The following is a 24,903-nucleotide window of genomic DNA, read 5'->3' as shown; positions in this document are numbered from 1 at the left end:
CCTACATACTAACTTTTTGCAATTCATATACCAGGACACCCAGATCCCTCTGTATCTCAGGGTTCTGCAATCTCTCTCCATTTCAATAATATGCCGCTTGCCTATTAGAAGTTTTGTCATATGACCTCCCAGCCCTAACTGCCTCCACACTGTCATCACTGGTCACCAACACTTCCAACCTCATGAAACTCAACCTGTCCAAGCCAATTAGTAAATAAACAGGCTCATATGAAGTCATTTGGTTGTACGTAACTTGCTGTAAAAAGAGACATGTCAAAGCTTTTTGTCTTGAACTCATCAGGACACTTCGCAAGAATATCAATATAAGGGGAAGACAACAATTTACGCTGCATGAGAAGAATGTGCCGATTGGTTGGCAAGTGGACTCTGATTGGTAGAGGCGTTGCCATGGAGAATACACCAGTTGATGGTGACTGACAGTTAACTGCTAGAATTGTTTGAAATTTAAACCAGGCAGCTTGACCCTGATTGGTCAAGACATTGCCCTGAGGAATGAGTCAGTGAATGGCTGTCACCTACTTTGTTTAGCTGAAACAGGTGCAATGTGTGTACATGTTCCTTTTGTCTGCAAAGAACAGGGTCCTGCATATTAATATATGTTGCTTCCAGTACACAGAAATGTGCCAGACTGTGAGCTTGACTGACAATCTTAAATTGGTTGTTAACGTCATTCTTAGCACACTGAGGCTTTGACATGTCTCTTTTTTCAGCAAGACTCATATGTTATTGATTGAGTAATTCTTAGTGGCCAGAATTTTGATATTGGCATGCGGGGACAGGCCTGACACGCTGACGTGTAAAATAATGTGCGGTCACGTCGGGCGTGCATCCTGACATCACTGCACGCTATTGTGATATTTCAATAGGCGGGCGCTCTATGAGCTCCGATGCATGCCTACCATTAATTAAAGGGCCACTTAAGGCCCGTGAGACATTAATAGACTGAGATTTTTCAGAGCCCGTGCGATCTTCAGAGCATCACACGGGCGCAACAGGTAGGTGGGTAGGGCCACATTTTTAAAATCTCATCCACGGGCAGGGGAAGAGGGGTGAGTGGGCTTGGAAGTGGTATTCATTAGACATTAACTTTTTAAACTTACTGCTACTTGCTTATGTGAACAGGTGAACTTCAAATCTCTTCAGAGTTGCTTGTAAAGGAATAATAGGCTTCATGTCAGGACTCTGGAGTAAACATCATTCTTGGGGCTTTGCTGGCTTCAGGCAGTCTTCCCTTACCCAGGGAATGGGAGCTGTGCTGTCCACTGGAGGCACCTCCTCTGAGGAGGAAGAGAGGGCCAGAAGGGGGAGGAGGCCAGGAGTCCATATTCAGCCTCCAGGGGAGCCACCTTTGGGAGGACAGGCACAGGCACAAGGGTCACAGGGCCAACAGGAAATGCAAGGCAGAAAGGGCTGCAGAAGGCAGCACTATCCTGCTACCAGTATTTACTGGCAGCGAAGCAGCTACCTCAATATGTCTGAGGTGCAGTGCCAAAGGATGCTCCGTCTCTCAAGAGAGACAGTGACCTCCATTTGTCAGATGATAGGTCCTGAGATCAGCGCCAACTGTGTGGGTGGGCACTCCATGCCAGTGGTGTTGAAGGTCACGGCTGCCCTCAACTTCTGTGCCTCTGGCTCTGTCTAGGGGTCGGTGGATGATCTTTGCGGATTCTCCCAGTCAACTGTCCACAGTTGTGTCAAGCAGCTGATAGACGCTCTGTTCAGGTGTGCATTGACTTTCATTCACTACCGCTGGGATGAGGCCAGCCTGGTGACCCAGAAGCTTTGCAGCGATTGCTGGCTTTCCCCATGTCCAGGGTGCAATCTGCTGCACAAATGTGGCCTTCAAAGCACCAGCAGCGAGCCGGGTGCCTTTGTCAACAGGAAGGGTTTCCACTCCATGAAGATGCAGATAATGTGTGACCATAGGATGCAGATTCTGCAAGTCTGTGCAAGGTACCCAGGCAGTTCCCATGATCATACATCCTCAGACACTCCCAGGTGCTGAGGCTCTTCAGTGCTCCAGCCTGGCTGGATGGATGGCTGCTGGTTGACAAAGGCTATCCCCTCAAAAGGTGGCTCATGACACCTCTCCACCATCCAAGAACAGAAGCTGAGCAGCGGTACAATAGGAGCCATGCCTCCACAAGGGCTGAGGAAAAGAGAACCATCGGTCTTCTCAAGATGCGCTTCCACGGCCTGGACCATTCAGGGGGCACACTGCAATACCCCCAGATCATGTGTCACTGATAGTGGTTGCATGCTGCGCCAGCAATCTGGTGTTGAAAAGGTGGGATGCAGTGGAGGAAGAAGATGGATCGCAGATGCTCTGGCTGCACACGATGAGTCCAATAGTGAGTCCAAGGACAAGCACACTCAAGAGACGCTGAGGGGATAGAGGCTGACCCAGTCAGCCTCCAGAGAGGAAGGGACACCCAGGAGACATTAATCCAACGAACCTTCAGCTAGCTCACCACCCCATCATGTGCCAGGGCTGCAGGCTCCATACTCGATACCTGAGAGCAACATCTGCCTGGTTAGGAACATTAACAATGTGCCTTGTCAATAAAGCTGAATGACAAACAAGTCACTCATAACATCATGGCTTCCCGTACACCTGCAGAAGTAAGGAATCACCCTGAGCTCATGTGAATCATGACCCTGGAGCCACCGTACACTCACTCCAAGCAACCAGGGCTGATCCCTTTGCCCAGATTCTGCCTCCATCACATTTGCCATCCACACTGTATCACCTTTCAAAGCAAGGAAGCACTATCACGTAGAACACCAAGGGCAGCAGATGGATGGGTGCCCCGCCACCTGGAAGTTCCCCTCCCAGTCAGTCAGCATCCTGACTTTGAAATGCACTGCGCCTAGGCACAGCTCCTTGAGTTCGCCCCCAAAACAGTACTGTGACTGTAAGTGTACCATATGCAGTGGCTTTTGAAGCCAGCTCAGAGCCACCCTCTCAGGGTCAACTAGGCATGGGCAATAAATGCTGGCCCACCCATCGAAGACCACACACCGTGAATGATTCAATGCAGTAACTACATTCAGAGTTTGGGGGGTGGGGGTGGCGGTGGCCAGGGGGACCAACCTAACTGCTATACTAAGTGACTCATGCCAGCACGGTACTCACCCTTCCCAATTGCAACAGGTCGTTGAAGCGCTTGAGGCACTGAACCCAGGTGTGTCGCATCACATCATGTGCGCTGACCCTTTCTGCCACCTCCTCCCAGGCATGTTTCGTCATGGGGGGTGGGGGGTTCCTCCTCCTGTCCCTCAGCACGATGATTTCACATGGTGCTGCCGCTTCCTCAAGGAGGGCAGCAAGGCACTCAACCGAGAATCGAGGGGCAGAGTGCCCCACCGACTTGCCCTATTGCCTGGCCTGCTCTCCAACAGTGGTCTCGGGAAGCCTTCTGGTCGCCATCATTGCCAGCCTTTGGAAGGCTGCCTGCATAGTCCTTAAACAGGCTGCCGGGTCGCCATTGGACCTGGCGGTCATTGGAGTCCTGCCACTGCTCACCCCCTCCCGCTGTCCTCGGGAGCTGTGATTCACGCTGGGCGGGCCTTAATTGGCCTGCTCGCGTAAAATGGCAGTGCAGAGCCAACCGCGGGTGGTGATCAGCTCTGCGCCCGCTCCCGACCGGGCCGCCCGACCCGCGTGACATGCAGAAAATTCTTCCCAATGCCTTTTTCCTAAGTTTGCTATTTTATAACGGTAAATAAAACTATTAAAAGAAGATTAACAATTATTATAATGCTCTATGATTCACCCCCTCCCCAGAACACCTCCAAACCCACCCACCCGTGCCTCCCTCCCTTTATTCCCCCACCCCCACCCCTCAGCCACCCCACCGGGTTGCTGACAAAAGTTTTCTGGAGATTAAAGCTTTAATTCCAGGAGAACATTGGAGGGTTGGTAACCCTATTATAGGCACAGCAGGGACTCTAAAAGATTTCCCTCCCTAACTTAGAGGGACTGAGACCAATTATCATTCTCCTGCTGGTGCCCAAGTTGACCTAAGCAAATTCAATATAGACCAAGAACTGAATCTTAGGCACTCATGGTCTATAAAACTCAGCCACTCATAGGCAGAAACGTCATGAACCATCAGGAAGCCTTGGGTTTGTGCTTTGAAACCATTTGTCAAACTAAAAAAAAATTATCTGGAATTGTAACTTATTGATGTTATTTTCATTGATATTCCAAAGAATCCAGGAATAATGTCATGAAACTCCACTAAAATAGTGAAGACGACAATTCAAAGTGCTTTGGGATCCCAAAACAATCGTAGTGAATAATTTATCTGCTTAAAGGACAAAATTAGCGGACAGATTTGCCTCAATCAATTCTTCTAAAAGAGCTAACTCTGCACAAATTTCTACTTGAGTTTCAGAACTTCTTGATTCAATAAATTAGAGCTATTTAATCCTTTCATTTCTACAACATCATTGAAAACTCTTAGAGATATACTGTCACTTGCTTGTCCTGCTTTCTACCCTTAATGTCCCCATTAGCACATTCCTTAGCTAATATCATCGCCGTCAACACCCCTTTGTCCATTTGTCTATGACATCTTTGGCCATCTCTTCTTTGCCTCCACCTATCACTGGCCCCCTATCGAGCTCTACCTGTCCCACACCCCCTAACCAGCTTATATTTCACCTCATTTCTCTATTTCCTTAGTTCAGATGAAGGTCATAAAGATTCGAAACGTCAACTGTATTCCTCTCCACAGATGCTGTCAGACCTGCTGAGTTTTTCCAGGTATTTTTGTTTTTGTTTAAGGTAATCACCATAACTGAGCACTGGATTTTTCCTCTTTTAATGACATCCAACAAGATATTACAGAGACCTTAATGATTTATGATAGAAATATGCTGAAGTCTAGAGAACTGCGACTAATCTCTTATAGATCTACTACCTAGACTTGCCCTGGGCTTTCAAGGTCATCTAGGAAAAAGCAGTCTCTTAGCCTGAAAGACAACCAAACAAAAATTGCTAACTAGTTCCAATTAAATGCCGTATAGTCAATTTGGCCGATGGATGACAGCTCAATCTTCTTTTGTTGATCTCATTCAATGGGACCTGCTGGTTCAAAGCTAATTAGATTACTTAAACACAGGCACAGCCAACTGTACCAAGGAATCTGCAGGAATTTAATTTATACAAATTCACTGTACATCTACAGACACATATACACATTAAAGGGATTTACAAGAACAAAGTACAAATTATTCTAAAAGGAGCATTGTAACATTTCCTTTTTGCTATTCTTTCTTACAGGTTTTCATTTTTATTTTTGATTTCTTTGCAGCATCTCCTCTGATGGTGGTGTTGGCTCCTTCTGGGGAGCTACCCCACCCCCCAGCAATCCTCTGAGATATTTGTGCTTCTCTAATTCTGGCCTTTTACGCATCCCCAATTTTAATCGCTCCACTATTAATGGCAGCCATGCTTTCAGCTACCGAGGCCCTACACACTGGAATCCCCTCCCTAAACTCTCAGCCTCTCCATCTCTATCTCCTCCTTTAAGATGCTCCTTAATGCCTATCTCTTTGACCAAGCTTTGGTCATCCATCCTAATATTACATTATATGACTCAGTGTCAAATTTTGCTTGATAAGGCTCTTATATAATTTATTCCAAGGTGATTCACATTAATTTTCAGGCAATGATCCCTTCCTCTGCACTCCCCAACATGATAGTTTCTCTCTATCACCCTATTTCCTCAGCTGCTTTAACCATCTTAAACTCCTCAATTAAATCACCCTGAAAAGAGAGTGAACAAGCATCGAATTTTGCCTTATTGACTATTTCACATTGATCTACAGCGTTATGTGGAATAGTATAGAATAGTCTGCAAGTTATCAGTGTGTTTCATGAGCATTTCCTCTAGGGCTCCATTAAGCAATAATGCCCCTTGAAAGAGAATGGGATATCTAGCACTGTTTAACAGGCCTATCTGTCATTAGGTGTCAGTGAATGTTACATCATTAGAAGAAGCCAAGTCCATGTACTGCTCTTTAACACTAAACATTACGGTGTTCCACATTTATAATGTTTTCATTGCCTATTCAGAACGACTGTAAAGCGGAGGAGATGGTTAGTTCAGGAAGATGAGATAAAGGGGTTACATTATAAGTTCTAAACCTTGAATGCATCAGATGAGCCACTTGGGTAGTAGGTTGGACTTGGCAGTTGGCAGTAGACCATATTAATTCACTGGTGGTCTGAGATTACTTCTAATCAGGAAGAAAATCTATTAGAATTTTCTGCATCCTGTGGGAACATCACAAAAGCAATTGTTCTGAAATACCCAAAGCAAGCATAGATTTTTCAGTTTGTATATTTTTCCACTGCTGATTAATGTCTGAAAATCTATGAGACACATTTTAAAGTATTTTTCACTCTCTCCAATTTGCTACATCCTTCCCTGAGACAGTGAGGTAGTCTTCCTTCACAAATACAAAAGCAAAATACTGTAGATGCTGAAAATCTAAAATTAAAACAATTAATCCTGAAAATACTCAGCAGGTCCACCATCTGTGAAGAGGGAAGCAGAGTTAATGTTGCAGGTTGATCAGGTTATCGACCTGGAGCATAAGATCATAAGATAAGAAAAAGGAGAAATAGGCCATCCAGCCCCTTGAGCTCCACCATTCAATAAGATCACATTGGGCTGAATTTTTCCCTCGTCAGGTGGGCGTGTGCCCGACCTGAACGAGAGTAAAATAGTGTGTGATGACATCGGGCAAGCGTGCCAATGTTATCGCACACTCTTGCGATATTTCGCTTGGCGGGCGCGTGCAAGAGGTGGCAGCATGCCCATTGACAATTAAGAGGCCTAGTAAAGCCCTTAATCAATTAAGCAATTCTAATTTTTCGCTGCCCATCCAACCGTTCAGCTGGTGGGCAGGCAAATGGGCCAAGCGACCTTTGCATTTTTGGCAAAACCTAATCCCACCCGTGGATGAGGTTTCAACCAGTGGTTAAAAAAACTTTTAAAACTCATTCCTAACATGTCCCTGCTCATGTCACATGAGGGGACATGTTTTCCTTATTTTTTAATTCTTTATTTTTATTATTAAAAATCTTCCGCTCCCTGAGGCAACTCTGTGCTCACTGTGTAAGCACACACTTCAGTGCTTGTGCTCCTCCCGCCCTCGCCCTGGCAGCACTGAGCAATGCAGCGTGTGTTTCACACTAGTTGGCCATTAATTGGCCAGCCAGCGTGAAATCGATGTCATGGTCCGATTGCAGGGCAGCGGTCGTCTTCGCGACTACTCCCGGGCCCGTCCACCGCACCCACCCGGCAAGGTAAAAATCCTGGCCATTAACTTTCTTTCCCTCTCCACAGATACTGTCAGACCTGCTGAGCATTTCCAGCATTTTCTGTTTTTATTTATGTGTAAATCTTCCTTTCAGGTACACTCTTCGAAGTGTTCAAATAGAATCAAAATAACATACAATGTTTTTAATGCTTCCTTTGATTTTTCCTCGGCTTGTTCACAGGGGTGTTGAGGAGATGAATGTTTAACTCCTGGAAACTCCAGGACAATCCTGGAAGGTTGGTAACCACACAGTTGAGGTCACTCAAGTCCATATAGAACAGAAACTTTCCAAACATGCACAACATTAAGCCATCCCAGAACCAGGTAATTTATGTTGGGTTGTAAAATCTCTAACGATGCTAATGAAGAGTGATTGCAACAACAACAACCTGCATTTTTAGAGCACCTTTAATGTGGTAAAACACCCTAAGGCACTTCACAGGAGCATTATCAAACAAAATTTGACATTGAACCACATAAGGAGACATCAGACAACCAAAAGCTTGGTCAGTGTTATGTGGGTTTTAAAGGATGAGACTTAGAGAGAATTAGGGAGGGATTTCCAGAGCTAGGACTCAGGCAGTTGAAAACACAGCTGCCAATGGTGGAGTAATTGAAATAGGTTAGCACAGGAATTCAGAATTGAAGCAGCACAGATAACTCGGAGGATTCTAGAGTTGGGGAATGATATGGCAATAGAGAATGGTGAAACTGTGGAGGGATCTGAAAGCAAGGATGAGAATTTTAAAATTGAGGCATTGCCCTACTAAGAGCAAATGTAGGTCTCAGCACAGGGGTGATGTGTGGACAGGACTGACTGCGAATTAGGGATACAGGCATCAGAGGTCAAATTCATGGAGTGTAACTGTTATTCACCACAATTACAATTCTGTAATTTAAAGACTTTCATTCATAATAAACACCAACAAGATCTTTTTGAAGTCTAAAAGAAAACAGAGTTGAAGCAGGTGTTGGCCAAGAAAAAAACAAACCTCTCAAGCCTCACATGTGTTGACTTGCGCTGGTATTCATCAAACATCTCTAATTGTTACTGTTCAGCATTGCTCCAGCCGGAAGTTGTGTGCTGAAATGACTGCATGTGTCAAATCCTTTTTGTTTGAAATGGTATTGAAACTGGAAAACAAAAGCAAATTTTTGATTCCAGCACTTAGCCCGTTTAAAACCTGGAGTGATTTCAATCCAGCTTGTGTCATGTCATGTCCCACTGGTAAATGGGTGGAAGAGGGAGTGGAGCCTGCAGGCAACAAAGATTGCTGACCTTTTCACTGCATTATTCCATTTTATGCAGGAAATCCTTTTGGAGATTTTTTTGTAAGCTCACACAATGATGAAATGGATGGTAGGTAGTTATTGAATTTTTTTTTTGTTCTTTGGCTTAACAACTGAGGAATTTGTTGATAAATTTAAAAGCACTCAGAGTCAAAAGGATACTAGCTGCTAAACACACCTCAACCCCAACTTCTCACATTCCTAAACACATTCTTGTCAGGCTGTCATATGGTCCTATGATGCATGTTCCACATTTACAATGTAGCTTTTTCTTTAAAAAAAAGCTAAGATAATGGTTGTGGCTGGAGTGTACTTAATCTGGAACAAGAGTAAAAAATGCTGGAACTACTCAGCAGTTTAGGAAGCATTTGAGGAGAGATGAAAAGTTATCTCGACTTGAAACTTTGACTCTGTTTCTTTCTACTGACACTGCCTGATCTGCTGAATATTTCCAGCATTTATTTTTGTTTCAGATTTCCAGCATCTGCAGTATTTTCTTTTTGTACTTAATATGGATTCAGAACGCTGAACTGACATTTTAGCAAAATAGAGATTCTTCACCAGTGACCCGAAATGATGAATGTCAGCAAGATACTGGGATATGGAAGGCATCATATTTAAATCCAATTCTACTCACACCTGATCTCAAGAGCTCTCTTACAGGTACTCACACTCACAGGTACTGAGAGCCATCCAGTATCCAATTCATCTGACAGCCCATTTATTTTTTGTTACAAACAAGCTGTAAACATCCTGGGGGTTACCATTGACCAGAAACTGAACTTTAGTAGCCATATAAATACTGTGGCTACAAGAGCAGGTCAGAGGCTAGGAATCCTGTGGCGAGTAACACACCTGACACCCCAAAGCCTGTCCACCATCTACAAGGCACAAGTCAGGAGTATAATGGAATACTCTCCACTTGCCTGGATGAGTGCAGGTCCAACAATACTCAAGAAGCTTGACACTATCCAGGTTAAAGCTGCCCGCTTGATTGGCACCCCATCCACAAACATTCACTCCCTCCACCACTGAGGCACAGTGGCAGCAGTGTGTGCCATCTACAAGATGCAATGCAGCAACTCACCAAGGTTCCTTCAACAGCACCTTCCAAACTCACGACCACTACCATTTAGAAAGACAAGGGCAGCAGACACATGGGAACACCACCACCTGGAAGTTCCCCTCCAAGCCACACACCATCCTGACTTGGAAATATATCGTCATTCCTTCACTGTTGCTGCGTCAAAATCCTGGACCATCCTCCCCAACTGCACTGTGGGTGTACCTACACCACATGGACTGCAGCGGTTCGAGAAGGCAGCTCACCACCACTTTCTCAAGAGCAATTAGGGATGGGCAATAGATGCTGGCTGAGCCAGCAACACCCACCGAATGAATAAAAAAAAAGCTGGGCCAGTGAGGCAATTCAACCATGGAGACCATCACCCTTATGGATGATCATACCATACAACTTAACCCAACATCCACATTCCAAAAGGGAACACCATACAGTCGTGCACAGCAGGAAAACTGGAAGATTTTTTAATTTCCCCCCACCACCCTTTACCTAGCCCATGGGGAACTGCCGGACACAGACATTCACTGGGAATTTGCATTGCTTTAGTTTTTTGCTATTAATATTACATACAAATGAATGCAATCTTGTGCCACACATGTCCTTCACTTAACAAAATTCAGGTAATTAGAAAAGCAAACCATTTGGACATTAGATAAACAGGGCAAGTGACTGATTAATGTCAGTTCAGCCCCCAGGTTCCAGCGGCATCGACCATTCACCATGTCCTTCACCTCATCTCCTTTGTAACATACTTCCATCAATAATGAGTCTCTGTACAGCATGCTCAATAATACATTCAAAGCCAATCCAAACTGATACATTTTGGAAATTCCTTTCACCTTTTCTTCTCCATTAAGATTTCTTTTGCCATCTCTAAATGGAACGGACTGGACAAATTTCAATTCTTAGATAGCAAGCTGCATTTCCTCCCTAACACATAGGGCAGAATTTTCCCGTTGGTGACACGTAAAATGGCACGCGGTGATGTCGGGCGAGCATCCCGATGTCACTGCATGCCATCACAATATTTCGTTGGGCAGGCGCACGATGATATCCAATGTGCGCCTCCCACCATTAACTAACAGGCCACTTAAGGCCCTAGAGGCGCAAATTGACAGCGATTTTTTGGCGCCCGTGCGATCTTCAGGTTGTCGCATGGGCCCAGTGGGTAGGCGGGTAGGAGACATTTGTATAACGCTCATCCACGGGCGGGAGAAGAGGGCTCAGTGGGGTCACGAGTATGCTCTGTCAAATATTTAATTTGCAAAGTTACTGATGCTTGCCTGTGTGAGCTGCAATACTTCAAAACACGTACCAGCTGCTTGGACTGGACTCACAACCTTCAGGTCAGCACTCTGCAGTGAAGAATCGTTTTTGGGCCTGCAGGTTTCAGGAAGCCTTCCCCTAGCCTGGGAATGGGAGTTGAACTCTCCACTGGAGGCACCTTCTCTGAGGAGGAAGGGGGGGGGCTAGAAGGGGGAGGAGGCCAGGAGTATACATTCAGCAGCGACCTTAGGCCCATTAATGAGTACAAATTACATTTAATTACTTAACAAAGTACAAGACCGGACAAATTAGTCTGTGAATAATTTAAAGTCCGCAGCACAAGATAACCCTTTGAGCCATTAGAAACTTGCAGAATCTATTAAATAGAATCTAATTTGTGCAAACATAATGATAGCTTAGATTCAGGAGAGTGATATTAGCAGATTCAGACGGCCCACATAACTCAGACCAAGCTCTAACAGTTTGCACTATATTTCACACTTGATATTCTGAGGGTATATATCTGTTTTCTTTTTAAGGAGACAAGTCACTTAGGTGAGAGTTCTGTCCCATTTCCTCCTAATATTTAAAAATATTGCATTGAGTTAATCCATATCATCCAGGGCTTCAATGAAATGCAACATAAGATGTTACAGAATGAGTCTCTAGTAAGTCAGTGGGGGGATAAAGTGTAGAACGGTATTTTCAGAAGGTGAATGCTCACAGGAGCACTAATACACAGAAGGATATATAAGACTGTGACGGAGAGAAAGGTTGAAAGCCACAAGTGGGAGAGAAATCACCCATCTAATAAAGGAAAGTAGGAACAGGAGGAGGCCATTTAGCCCCTTGAGCCTTGTCTGCCATTCAGTGGGATCATGGCTGATCTACAGCCTAACTTTATAAACTCTTATTTGCCCATGTTCCTTAATAACTTCAGTTAACTAAGTTTATCAAATTAACAATTTAAAATAAAATTCAATTCCACGTATAAGAATTCATTTTGGGTATATTTCTTGTTCATTAAAAAATTACATATAAATAATAACAATAAAAGAAAGAAAATTACCCTATCACAGAGGTCAAACTTAATTTTTTTATATTCATTCATGGGATGCTGGATAGGCCAGCATTTATTGCCCATTCCTAAATGCCCTTGAGAAGGCGGTGGTGAGCTGCCTTCTTGAACCACTGCAGTCCATGTGGTAAAGGAACACCCACAGTGCTGTTAGGAAGGGAGCTCCAGGACTTTGATCCAGCAACAGTGAGGGAATGGTGATATAATGAATGACAAGTCAGGATAGTGTGTGGCTTGGAAGGGAACTTCCAGGTGGTGTTCCCATGTATCTATTGCTCTTATCCTTACAGATGGTTACGGCAGTTGGTTTGGAAGGTGCTGTCTAAAAAGCCTTGGTGAGTTCTTGCAGTGCACCTTGTAAATGGTACACACTGCTGCCACTGTGTGTTGGTGGTAGAGGGAGTGAATGTTTGTGGATGGCATGCCAATCAAGTGGGCTGCTTTGTCCTGCATCGTGTCAAGCTTCTGGAGTGTTGTTGGTGCTGCACTCATCCAGGCAAGTGGAGAGTATTCCATCACACTCCTGACTTGTGCCTTGTAGATGCTGGACAGGCTTTGGGGAGTCAAGAGGTGAGTTACTCAACGCAGGATTCCTAGCCTCTGACCTGCTCTTGTAGGCACAGTATTTATATGGCTAGTCCAATTCAGTTTCTGGTCAATGGTAACGCTAGGATGTTGATTGTGGGGAATTCAGCGATGGTAATGCCATTGAATGTCAAGGGGCAATGTTTAGAATCTCTCTTGTTGGAGAAGGTCATTGTCCGGCACTCGTGTGGCATGAATGTTATTTGCCACTTGTCAGCCCAAACCTGGATATTGTCCAGGCTTTTTCAGCTGCATTCGGACATGGATTGCTTCAGTCCATGTATTAAATGTATTAAAAACTATTCCAATGCAGTAAGTCCCACCTTGAGTGCATATCATCTTCCGTTCATCAAATTTCTGTTAAAAGTTCTCATACAGAAGGGTACAAACAAGTTCAAGAACCAATTTGTCCTGCATCTGATGGTTTTTATGCTTTTTCTGAATGCATTCAACAACTAACAATTGATCTAGCATTAATTTCCCTTTGCAGAAGAACGTTCCAAATATCAACCACCTTATTTGTTAAGTTTTTCCTGACTTTACATCTGAAAAATCTGGCTCTAATTTTTAACTATGCACTTGCCCCTGGAGTCCCCAAATAGCAGAAGTAATTTTTCCTAATCTACCCTTTCAGTTCCTTAATATCTTGAAAGTTCAACCAAATCACCCTTTAACCTTCTAAATTCTAGGGAATACAACCCAGGTGTATGAAATCTCACAATTTAAAGCTTGGAGTTCAGGAATCATTCTGGTCAATCTACGCTGCACTCCCTGCAGGGTCATACCTAAGGTATGGTGCCCAGACAGCCTGCAGTAGTCCAGCTGTGGTCTAAATGGAGCTTTATACAGCTTAAGTACAGCTGAAGCTTCTGCCCCCTTGTTTCCTAGTGCTTTGGATATAAAGGCCAGCATTTCATTTGTTTTTCTGATTATTTTCTGTATCTGTCCAGGGCATTTTAATGTACAGGGGTCCCCTCAGTTTCTTTGGATCTGCCCTGTTTCTTAGCTTTTTACCACTTAGAAAGTACTCTGTTCTGTCTTTTTTAGATCCAAAGTGGATGATCTCACATTTGTTTCATTGAAATCTATTTGCCAGTTTTACCCATTTGCTTAATCTATTAATATCCCTTGGTAATTTTATACTTATCATTCACACTGCTTACAATGCTGCCTATTTTTCTGTCATCAGAAAACTTAGATATGTGGCTTTTTATCCCCAAATTGTTAGAAATTTATCAAATGTCTTCTGGAAGTCCATCAACAGGCATTTCCCCTTTCCAGAAATTTACTCACCTCCTCAAAACAATTCATCTGGTTTGTCAAGCATGATCCACCTTCTACAAATCCATACTGGAGCTCTCTGAGCACCTGAAAATTTTCAAGCCATTCAGTTGCTGCATCCTTAATTACTGACTCCAGTAATTTCCTGACAATAGATGTTAGGCTAACTGGTCTATAATTCGTTGGTTCCACTCTTTCACCTTTCTTAAACAGCCAAGTAAAATGCAAAATTTTCCAAACTAAAAGAAACACTTTCCAAATCAAGAGAACTTTGCAAGATTATATTAAGACATATGCAACACAGGTTGAGTATCCTTTATCCGTAAATCTGAAAACTGAACATATCCAAAATCCACGCTTATTTCGAACCTCATCGACCTTTCGTGCGGGAAGTCTAGTTGTTTGTCAACACTGTTTACCTTGCGATTTTTTTGGTGAACATGTCAAAAAGAAACCTATTACAGGTACCCTGTATTTATTATTTAGTAATAATCTTACTTTTCTGGCCATTTTGTTTAGTTTAGACTATAGCTAACCTAGACTTAGGCTACTGTAATGTAAGTTCACATGATGCATCCGAAAACCAAAATGATCAGACATCCGAAACACAATCGGCACCCAGGGTTTCAGATAAAGGATACTTGACTTGTATTCTTACCTATTTCCTTTAAAACCCTAGGATGGAAACCATCTGATCCTGCATTATTTTTCTCATTACTTTTATTTAGCTTATCTTGTCCAAGATTATGGGAGAGGTGCTGAAGAAGGAAAGATTAGCATTTACATGGCACCTTTCATGACCACAGGACATCCTAAAGTATTCTACAAATCAATTAAGTGCTTCTGAAGTGTAATAACTATTGTAATGTAGGGAACACAGCAGCCAATTTGCACAGCAAGATCCCACAAATAATGAAATTGTAACATCTCCACTTAGGATACCAGCATTCCAAGGCTTAGGCCTTGTATAGAGTTACAGGCTGATGAGTACTCAAATATTTGAGTTGTTGAGAGGAACCATGTCTTGTAAAAATGAGAAAGCCAAGCTTCTTGGGGAAGTTTTACTGATGAAGGAGAGACAATGGTTCCAGAACAAAAACAAAAATACCTGGAAAAACTCAGCAGGTCTGACAGCATCTGCGGAGAGGAACACAGTTAACGTTTCGAGTCCGTATGATTCTTCAACAGAACTAAGGAAAAACAGAAAAGAGGTGAAATATAAGCTGGTTTAAAGGGGTGGGGAACAGGTAGAGCTGCATGGAAGGCCAGATAACCAAAGATGTCATAGATAATGGTTCCAATGTGGCTAGAGATAGTTAGTGGGGCCAGGAATGCTGACAGACTTAGAGTTATTGTAATGAGACTTCACCTAACTATAGCCCTCAATTTTTAAAAAAGCTGGTAGAAATGTAGTGCCAAAGTTATGATATGTAATTGATGGTTCTGTTTACATATGTCAGACCATTTTTAAATTTATCTTCCGTAGAGCTCAAATGTGACAGCCAGTTGTCAGCAAATAGCAGCCAATTAACTTAAATTGCCTCTTCAAAAACATTGTTTAGATAGCTCAATTCACTTGCTGGAATCAGATAACATCTGATATTTTTCTTGCCTAAATGCAAAGGTAGGTGAGAGGAAGCAGAGGATTCAAATTTAAAATTACTGTAAAGTTTCTATTGTTAGCTTGTGAAAGGGTGTTCTTTTTCCCTTTCACTGCTTTTCTCCTGCAGGTGGAGAGCAGTTCCCCAGATTTTGAGGGACTCTGACGGTCAGTCACTAACAGACTATCCCATCCAAACACAATCACCCAACTTGATTTTCACACTGCCATGACCTCTGAACTATTAGAATGTCTCCTGCTCTTACATCAAAAATCAAATTATAGTTATCTTAAGTAAATATGCGGCCCCACTGAGCCAGCAGTGCCTGTGATCCTTAAAAATTTCATCTATAGCTTCAGTTTTGAACATTTTGCTGCTGAAGAGATTATTTGGCAAGGGAGTAGGAGGTAGGTGCCTTGTGATGACCACTCCACAGTCGAAAGTTGGCAATCCTACCCCTAATCTACTGAAGCTATTGGCAATCAACTGCCAGCTACGATGTTGGAATGGGTGGTCATCAGCCTGCAATGCAACTTTTGATTTGCTGTACCACGCAGATGTTTAAACACACCACAAAGGCACAATTTTAATTTAACTAAAGCTAAAGGGAGCCTAAGACTCAAATCTCCAACCAAACTGCATGTCCGAATCTATGAAGGGACTTCTTAAAAACAATGCAGACTGAAGGAAATTACTTTCAACAAATAAATCCTTATGCTTCCTGGTTCCCAGGGCTGGGTAAAACAGAAAGCACAGAATGGAACCCTTTAAAGGATCCAACTACAAAGGAGTCTTTGGAGGTCTGTTGTTGAATCTCATTTCTGTGCATTTGTTTCACAAGTAGATAAACAATTAAGAGAATATGTGGTGATATTTCATATTCATCATGTGGTATGGTCCATTTGAAATGTTTTTCATTAGAGAGAGGCCTTTAATATTATGAAAGGATTTGATTGGCTAGATTTGTTGAAGGTGATCCTACTTGCAGGGGGGACCAGAACTAGGAAACATAAATCTAAGATCATCACTAATAAATCCAACTGGGAATTCAGGACAAACAAACATCTTTATCCACAGAGAGTGGCTAGAATGTGGAATTTTGCTACCACAAGGAGTAGCTGAGGTGAACAGCATAGATCTGTTTAAGGGGGAACTAGATAAACACACAAGGGAGAAAGGAATAGAATATTATGCTGATAGCGCAAGATGAAGTAAGATGGAAGGAGGCTCGTGTGGAGCATAAAAATCAGCATAGACCTGTTGGGCTGAATGGCCATTTTCTATGTAATAAGGTGTATGACCACCACCCACCCACAGTATCCTGGCTAGTTTACACCCTGAAGTCTCAACTGCACACATAAACTACCTGCATTTTCATCTCAAGGTCACAGCCTCCCCCTGCTGTGAATGTGGTCAGAAATGTATTTTGCTACTGGTGTTTCCACTGTTCCTGGCAGTTTGTGGGATAACTCCTGCACGAGGTGAATCTCTGTGCTGCCTTAAGGCATTAACCCTCCCTCAATTATAGTACCCCCCACTGAAGTTGAGGCTGCCTCCAGAGGTCAGACATATATTGAAGGGGAGAAATGAAGCTTTCACAGAGAGGAACATTTGTACTGTACTATTAGCTGCAATGTCCGCCTGTAGCCTTTTCAAGCTCCCATGTACTCAAGTCTTTTGCAGTTAGTTGGCAGCAATCCCAAAATGAACTTTCCAGATTGGCTAAGGCTGATGGCTTACATTTTCTAAAAACTAGACCTTGCAGATAGTCAATTTGAAGTGAATTTGGCGACTTTTCTTTGCAGTTACTGGCAACGCATGTATAGTGACTGCCAGTGTTGCAGTCTCCACTAAATCCACTAGTATAAAAGCAACTTAAACTCCAAGAAGAAACTGAATACAACAGAGATCCCTAAGCCTACAATACCTCAAATAATCTGCACAGTCACTTGACTGTGAGCACCTCTGCTTGGGCTTTCATTTCCACAGCTAAAGAAATTCATAGGGAAAAACTTTCCCCCCGTTGGGGGGGGGAAGTGCGGGAGTGGGCGCGGGCGGATGCGCCTCCAATCGGTGCCCCCGATTGGGGGCGCGCTGCCATTTTATGTGGGCAGGCCAATTAAGGCCCGCCCAGCATGATGTTCGCTCAGAAGCGCTATGTGTTCCCTGTGCTGGCGGGGTGGGGGATTCCCTCAATCAGGTGTGTGCTCTTTCACGCATGCGCGCAAAAGAGCGCACAGATCTCCCTGAGGCTAAGTGCTGCCTCAGGGAGATCGGCTCGGAATTAATACAAATGATAAAAAAATTTCCCTGGCATGTCCCCTCATGTGATACTGTCACATGAGTTGGGACATGTCCATAACTTTTATTGAAAGATTTGATAAAAATTTAAATACCCTCATGAAGCCTCATCCTGCCCGTGGATGAGGTTTCAAGCATTTTCCGAAGCCCGCCAGGGCTCCTGGCCTGCCCTCCAACCTTAATGACCTTAATTAGTTTTTCAATGGCCTCAATAGGCCATTGACAGGTTGGCAGGCACACAGTTGACTCGGCTGCACCCCCATCGACCTGAAAATGGAAATGACGCGAGGTGTCGGGAGTTCCACCTGACATCATCCCACGCTCGCCGACCAGAAGATCCTGCCCATAGGTCACGAAATTACTCTTAGGTTTGGTATTGTGATCCATTAATTCCAGCCTGCTCAAAGTCACACAGTGACATACCAAAACTATTTGATATATGCGCCAGACTTCTCTGACAGCATTGTCAGTAAATTTACCATCAGACTTCCAGCACTATCTGTGGTTACTCAAAGTCTTATCTAATAGCATACTTTCAGATTTCCTAGCAAGTATAGGAAAATGCAACATACGAACAAGGAGCAAGAGTAGACCATTCGGTCATTATTCAACAAGATCACGGCTGATCTGATGGTAAATTCAAATCTGCATTCCGCCTATTGCCAGTAACCTATCACCCCCTTGCTTACTAAGAATCTATCCACCTTTGCCTTAAAAATATTCAGACTTCGCTTCCACCGCATCTTCAGGAAGAATTCCAAAGACTTACAACCCTCAGGGAAAAAATTTCGCCTCATCTCCATTTTAAATGGGCAACCGCTTATTTTGAAACAGTGACCCTAGTTCTAGATTTTCCCACTAGAGGAAACATCCTCTCCATATCCACGCTGTCAAGACCCCTCAGGATCTTATATGTTTCAATCAAGTTGCCTCTTACTCTTCTAAACTCCAGTGGATAGAAGCCTAGTCTGTCCAACCTTTCCTCATAAGCCAACCCGTCCATTCCAGGCATTAATCTGGTAAACTTTCTCTGAACTGCTTCCAACACATTTACATCCTTCCTTAAATAAGGTGACCAATACCGTACATAGTACTCCACATGTGGTCTCACTAGTGCTCTGTATAACTGAAGCATAATCTCCTGTTATGACAGTGCAGATGGTAAATGCTGAGCTGTTCAAATCCCAAAGGGAAACTTGAAACAAATGTCACAACTAATTTTCAATTTGTATAAATTTCGAGATGCATGCCTTGAATTCAGCAGTATTAAGACCACCAAGTCTTACAGGTTTTTACAAAACTAGATTAAACATTTATTAATAAGAGAAATTATTTTAAATACATTCATAGATCTACGAATTACTATGATAACTTCTAAATCCCCTAATCAATCTAACTCACTGTTACACTTTTGTTAAAGCAACAATAAGACATATAGATTTTAAAAGACCCAGTCAAAGAAACATGATACCTTGAATTCAACTTGCTCAGGGTGAGTTTTCTTAACTCCAGTCCTTTGAAGACAGAAGGTTGAGGGATAGATGCTGAAGGCTTTTTCACATTTGTAAGATCTTAAAATGCCTACCATCTCACTCAACCTTCACTCCTTTACACATATTTTCCCCATTGAATGCAAATATCCATTGTTTCACTATATCTTTGGACTTAATCTTCCTGATAGCAAAAACCTCTCATAGCACTAAATTTTACCAGTAATCTTTGGGAAAAATAAACACACCCTTTCTAAACTTCACCTGGCTAGGTGGCACATTTCACTCCCTCTTTTGAAAATAATCTAGTCTGATTTATTAAAAAATGCATATGTTCCCTTGACACCTATGCTTTTAAACTTCCCCAGTTTACCTAATTAACCTTTCAAACCTAACTTCTCTTCTTACATCAAAGCACCCAGACTAATTCAATTAAGTCTCACACAGACACAAATACTCTATCACTCTTTTTTACAATAAATTCCAATAACATTATGAGAAATATTATACCTTCCTGACAACTCCCTACTTTTGTATTCAAATCCCCTCACAATAAATGATAACATTCCATTAGCTTTCCTAATTACTTCCTGTATCTGCATTCTAGCCTAATTACTTCCTGTACCTGCATTCATGCATGAAGACACCCAGATCCCTCTGCATCTCAGAGCTCTGCAGTCTTTCACCATTTAGATAATATGCTTCTCTTTTATTCTTCCTGTCAAAATGGACGATTTCCCAGTTTCCCACATTATACGCCAACATTTTAAGAACAAAACAGTTGTGGGCAATGCAGAATGCTAACATTCCAGACAACACACAATGGCCCTGTACAAGGACTGTTAGCACCATAGTGGTAGTAGCTGCCCATTTTAATCCCACCTTCCAGCACCTGGTCCGTAGCCTTGTAGGTTACAGCAAGTAGTAGGTAGCACCCAATTTTCATGTCGTATAAGAGGGACAGTGGCTATGAGAGCAAGTGTAGGTAGGAAGGTTTGGGATTAGAGCAAGCATAAAAGACACAAAAATTGCCAGCCAAAGGAATACTCAAATATCAAGTAGCATAATGATGGGCCCAGCTCTGATTTACACCAACAAGATAACCGGTTCAGCTCTGAGGTCAGTATGGCTGCATACTATATAGATGGATTTTCATCAATCTCAGTGCCAATTTGGACATAGGAATTCAGCAGTTTCCAAGCAACAAATTCACATAGCAGGCAAAGTCAGACAGATTTAAGGTGTTTGGCAGAAGGATTAGAGGGGGCGTGAGGAAAAACCTCTTCACCCAGAGGATGGCGGGTGTTTGGAATTCATTGCCTGGTTTGGTGATGGAGACAGAAACCTTCAGCTCATTTAAAAGGCACCTGGATCTGCACCTAAAGTGCTGTAACCTACAAGGCTACGGACCAGGTGCTGGAAGGTGGGATTAAAATGGGCAGCTACTTTTTTTTTTCTCTTTTGGCTGGAGAAGATATGATGGGCTGAATGGCCTCTTTCTGTGCTGTAACTTTTCTATGGTTCTACAAAAACTTGCATTAACATAGCATCTCTAACATAGTAAAAAGTCCCAAGGTGCTACACAGATTATTTGAGGGCAGATGGTGGCATAGTGCTAATGTCACTGGACTAGTATTCCAGAGCAAAAACAGAATTACCTGGAAAAACTCAGCAGGTCTGGCAGCATCGGCGGAGAAGAAAAGAGTTGACGTTTCGAGTCTAGTATTCCAGAGGCCTGGGCTAATGCTCTGGGGATATGAGTTCAAATGGCAGCTGGTGGAATTTAAAATCAAATATTAAAATCTGGAATATAAGGCTAGTCTCAGTAATGGTGACCATGAAACTATCACTGATTGTCATTAAAAATCAATCTTGTTCACTAATGTCCTTTAGAGAAGAAAACTTGCCATCCTTACCTGGTCTGGCCTACATGTGTCTCCAGACCCACAGCAATGTGATTGGCTCTTAACTGCCCTCTGAGATGCCTTAGTAGGCAACTCATTTAAAGGGAAATTAGGGGTGGGCAACAAATGCTGGCCTTGCCAGTGACGTCCACATCCCATGAAAGAATTTTTAAAAAGCTTAAATCAGATAAAAATTTACACCAAGCTAAAGAAGGAGGCATTAGAATGACTTTTTTTTTAGGACAGGTGATCAAACACTAGACTAAAGAAGTTTTAAGCAGTATCTTGAAAGCAAGAAAGAAAGATGGAGAAGTTTAGGGTGGAAATTTCAGAGCTTATGGCCTAGATAGCTGAAAGCAGTCACCAAAGGTGTGGCAAAGGAATTTGGAAACAAATCTCACCTGTTGTCTTTACGCATTACTTATGAGACATAATATATACATCTAATCTAAAAATCAGTTGGCACCACTCCAAACTTGGATTGCTGACATAATTGAGATTGCATTCTATGTCATTTTGGAAGTAACTTCCTTGGCAGGTTGTGGAAATTGTAGGATAATTTGAATATCCCCAAATTTTTGGACAGGTGCGCATTGTATAGCAACACAGAATAGGAATCAGGACAGTTACAGTACAAATAACAAAGGAGGCTACTAAATAAGGTAACATCTCAGGCAAGGAATTATCCTGAAAAATAATTCGAGACAGTAGATAATAGGAGTGAAGTTTCCACTGCAAATGGAGTGGAACTTTTCTTCCCTGTTTTTGTGAACTTGCTTAATGAGAATCGAGTGAAGGGCATCAAAATCACTGTTCAAAAATAAAACAATTCAGCAAACCAGGATAAAGAGGCTTGTGTGAGAGCTCTGATTTTCTGCTGCCCTCCTAACTAAACGAAATTGAAAGACTGCTGAAAGGAACAGTCGTGGAATTGAATGTGGCTGAATTTTTAAAAATTCATTGACGGGATGTAAGCGTCGCTGCTAGGCCAGCATCTATTGTTCATTGCTAATTGCCCTCGAGAAGGTACTGGTGAGCTGCCTTCTTGAGCCACTGCAGCCCCTCTGGTGCTGTCAGGGAGGGAGGTCCAGGATTTTGACCCAGCAACAGGGACAGCGAAGGAACAGCGATATATTTCCAAGTCAGGATGGTGAGTGGCTTGGAGGGAAACTTCCAGTGGTGGAGTTCCCACATATCTGCTGCCTTTGTCCTTCTAGATAGTAGTGGTCATGGGTTGGGAAGGTGCTGTCTAAGCAGCCTTGATGAGTTTCTGCAGTGCACCTTGTAGATGGTACACACAGCTGTCACTGTTCATTGGTGGTGAATGTTGGTGGTATCAGTGCCAATCAAGTGGGCTGCTTTGTCCTGGATGGTGTCAAGTTTCTTGAGTGTCGTTGGAGCTGAACTCATCCAGGCAAGTGGAGAATATTCCATCATACTCCTGACTTGTGCCTTGCAGATGGTGGACAGGCTTTGGGAAGTCAAGAGGTGAGTTACTCGCCACAGGATTCCTAGCCTCTAACCTGCTTTTGTAGCCACAGTATTTATATGGCTAGTCCAGTTCAGTTTCTGGTCAATGGTAACCCCCAGGATGTTGATAGTGGGAGATTCAACAATGGTAATGCCATTGAATGTCAAGGGGTAATGGTTAGATTCTCTCTTGTTGGAGTTGGTCATTGCCTGGTACTTTGTGTGGCACAAATGTTATGTTTCAATAAATATTGTAATTTATTTTTGTTTTAAAGGTAGCTACACAGAGACACAGAATTGTTACAGTATAGAAGGAGGCCTTTTAGCCCATCATGTCTGCACTAGCTTTCTGAATAAACAATTCACTTAGTGCTATTCTCTCACCTTTGGAGAAACTAGAGTAATTTTGGAGATTTTATTCAAATAAGCTTCATATCTCTGAAAGGTGTAATGTCAAGTTAGCTAATCTCAGCCAGGGTGGCCTTATAATTGACCTCAGCATTCTGGGGCTGAGAAGGTTGGGATTTGGGAGAGGAAGAGAGGTTCTCAGATCTGCTAGCACTTGCATTCCTGATAATCCTTTGGTGACTGTAACTCCTCCCTCCATCTCACCTCAGGGAAATGTGGGTGATGAAAGTCAAGTAAAGACAAAATTGAGGCAAAATACTGTGGATGCTGGAAATCTGAAACGAAAACAAAAACTGCTGGAAAAACTCAGCAGGTCTGACAGCATCTGTGGAGAGAGAGACAGAGATAATGTTTCGAGTCCACATGACTTCTGCAGATCACAAAGTTGAACTTGATTGTGGTGCATTTGATTGTAAGATAGCTCAATGACAGTCACAACATATGTAAAGAAGAAGAGCTGGGGAGGAGGGATGAAGGAGGGAGATGGGAAATGAAAGTAGGAGAGGAAGAGAAAAGTAGAGGGAAATGGGAGGAGGTGGAAGGGGAGAATGGAAGAAGGGATGGAAAAACAGACCTATTGATTTCTTTTTAAGACACATGCTTATATGCTAGTGCAGCAGCAGCAACAACTATTTGTATTTATATGGCACCTTTAACAAAATAAAATTTCTTAAGGTGCTTCACGGGAGCATTTTAAACAAAAATTTGACACCAAGCCACATAATGGGATATTACAGCAGATGGCCATAAGCTTGATCAAAGGTAAATTTTAAAGAGCATCTTAAATGAGGGAAAAAGAGATCGAGCGAGACAGAGGCGCTTAGGACCTAGGTAGTTGAGCGAACAACCACCAATGATGGCGCAATTAAAATCAGGAATACCCAAGAGGACAGAATTAGAGGAGCCCAGATATGTCAAAGGTTTGTGGGGCTGGGAGAGGTTACACAGATAGAGAAGGGCAGGGCCATGAAGGGACTTGAAAAAAGGATGAGAATTTTAAAATCAAGATGTTACTTGATCAGGAGCTAACGTAGGTCAGTGAACACAGGGGTGATGGATGAATGGAACTTGGCACAAGTAAAGACACAGGCAGTAGAGTTTTGGATGACCTCAAATTTACAAAGGGTATAATGTGGGAGGCTTGCCAAGAATGTATTAAAATAGTCAAATCTGGAGGGAACAAAGGCATGGGTAAGGTTTTCAGCAGCAGATGAGCTGAGTCAGGGTGCAGTCAGGCAATGTTTCCAAAGTGGGAATACGTGGTCTTAATGATGAAGTGAAAATGCAGTCAGAAGTTCATCCTATGGTCAATGTCACCAAGGGCCGAATTTTTCCGTCGGCAAGAAGGGGCAGGGCCTGCTCGCCGACGCAAAAATGACGCAGGATGACATCGGGGGATGCCCCCGGAGTCATCCCGCCCCATTTAAATCTTCAGGAAGGCGAGGAAACAGCGCGATCAGCTGTCTGCCCGCCAACCTGTCATTGGCCAATTGAGGCCATTGACTGGATAATTAAAACAATTAACTGCCTATCCAACCTTAAGGCTGGGGGACAGGCCAGGAGCCCCGGTGGGCTTCTGAAAAAACATGAAACCCCATCCACTGGAGGGATGTGGTTTCATGTCGGTTTTTAAAAAGTTTATTAAAGTTTTTGTGCACTTTATTAACATGTCCCAACTAATGTGACATTGTCACATGAGAGGGACATGTTAATTATTTTTTTATTTTTCTATTTTTAAAGTTGGAAAACTTTTCAGTGATCTCCCTGAGGCAGCACTTAGCCTCAGGGA

The 24,903-nt window shown here is 43.0% G+C and overlaps 1 protein-coding gene across 7 annotated transcripts in view; it reads right to left on the bottom strand.

The window, feature by feature from the left end:
• The window catches only part of ptprub (protein tyrosine phosphatase receptor type Ub), an 818,938-nt gene that overhangs the window by 621,753 nt on the left and 172,282 nt on the right, over nucleotides 1–24,903 (bottom strand). Inside the window, exon 2 of one of the 7 annotated variants that reach the window (XM_041212611.1) lies at nucleotides 8,352–8,493. The exons of the other annotated variants lie outside the window; for them this stretch is intronic. The gene's annotated coding sequence lies outside the window, so the exon portion shown is untranslated. The remainder of the gene's footprint in view (nucleotides 1–8,351; nucleotides 8,494–24,903) is intronic. 7 annotated transcript variants of the gene reach the window in all.

The sequence above is a fragment of the Carcharodon carcharias genome, chromosome 19, assembly GCF_017639515.1.
Source record: "Carcharodon carcharias isolate sCarCar2 chromosome 19, sCarCar2.pri, whole genome shotgun sequence".
NCBI lineage: Eukaryota > Metazoa > Chordata > Chondrichthyes > Lamniformes > Lamnidae > Carcharodon > Carcharodon carcharias.
Note: the sequence above shows the minus strand (reverse complement) of the source record. Positions and strands in the feature narration are given on the sequence as shown.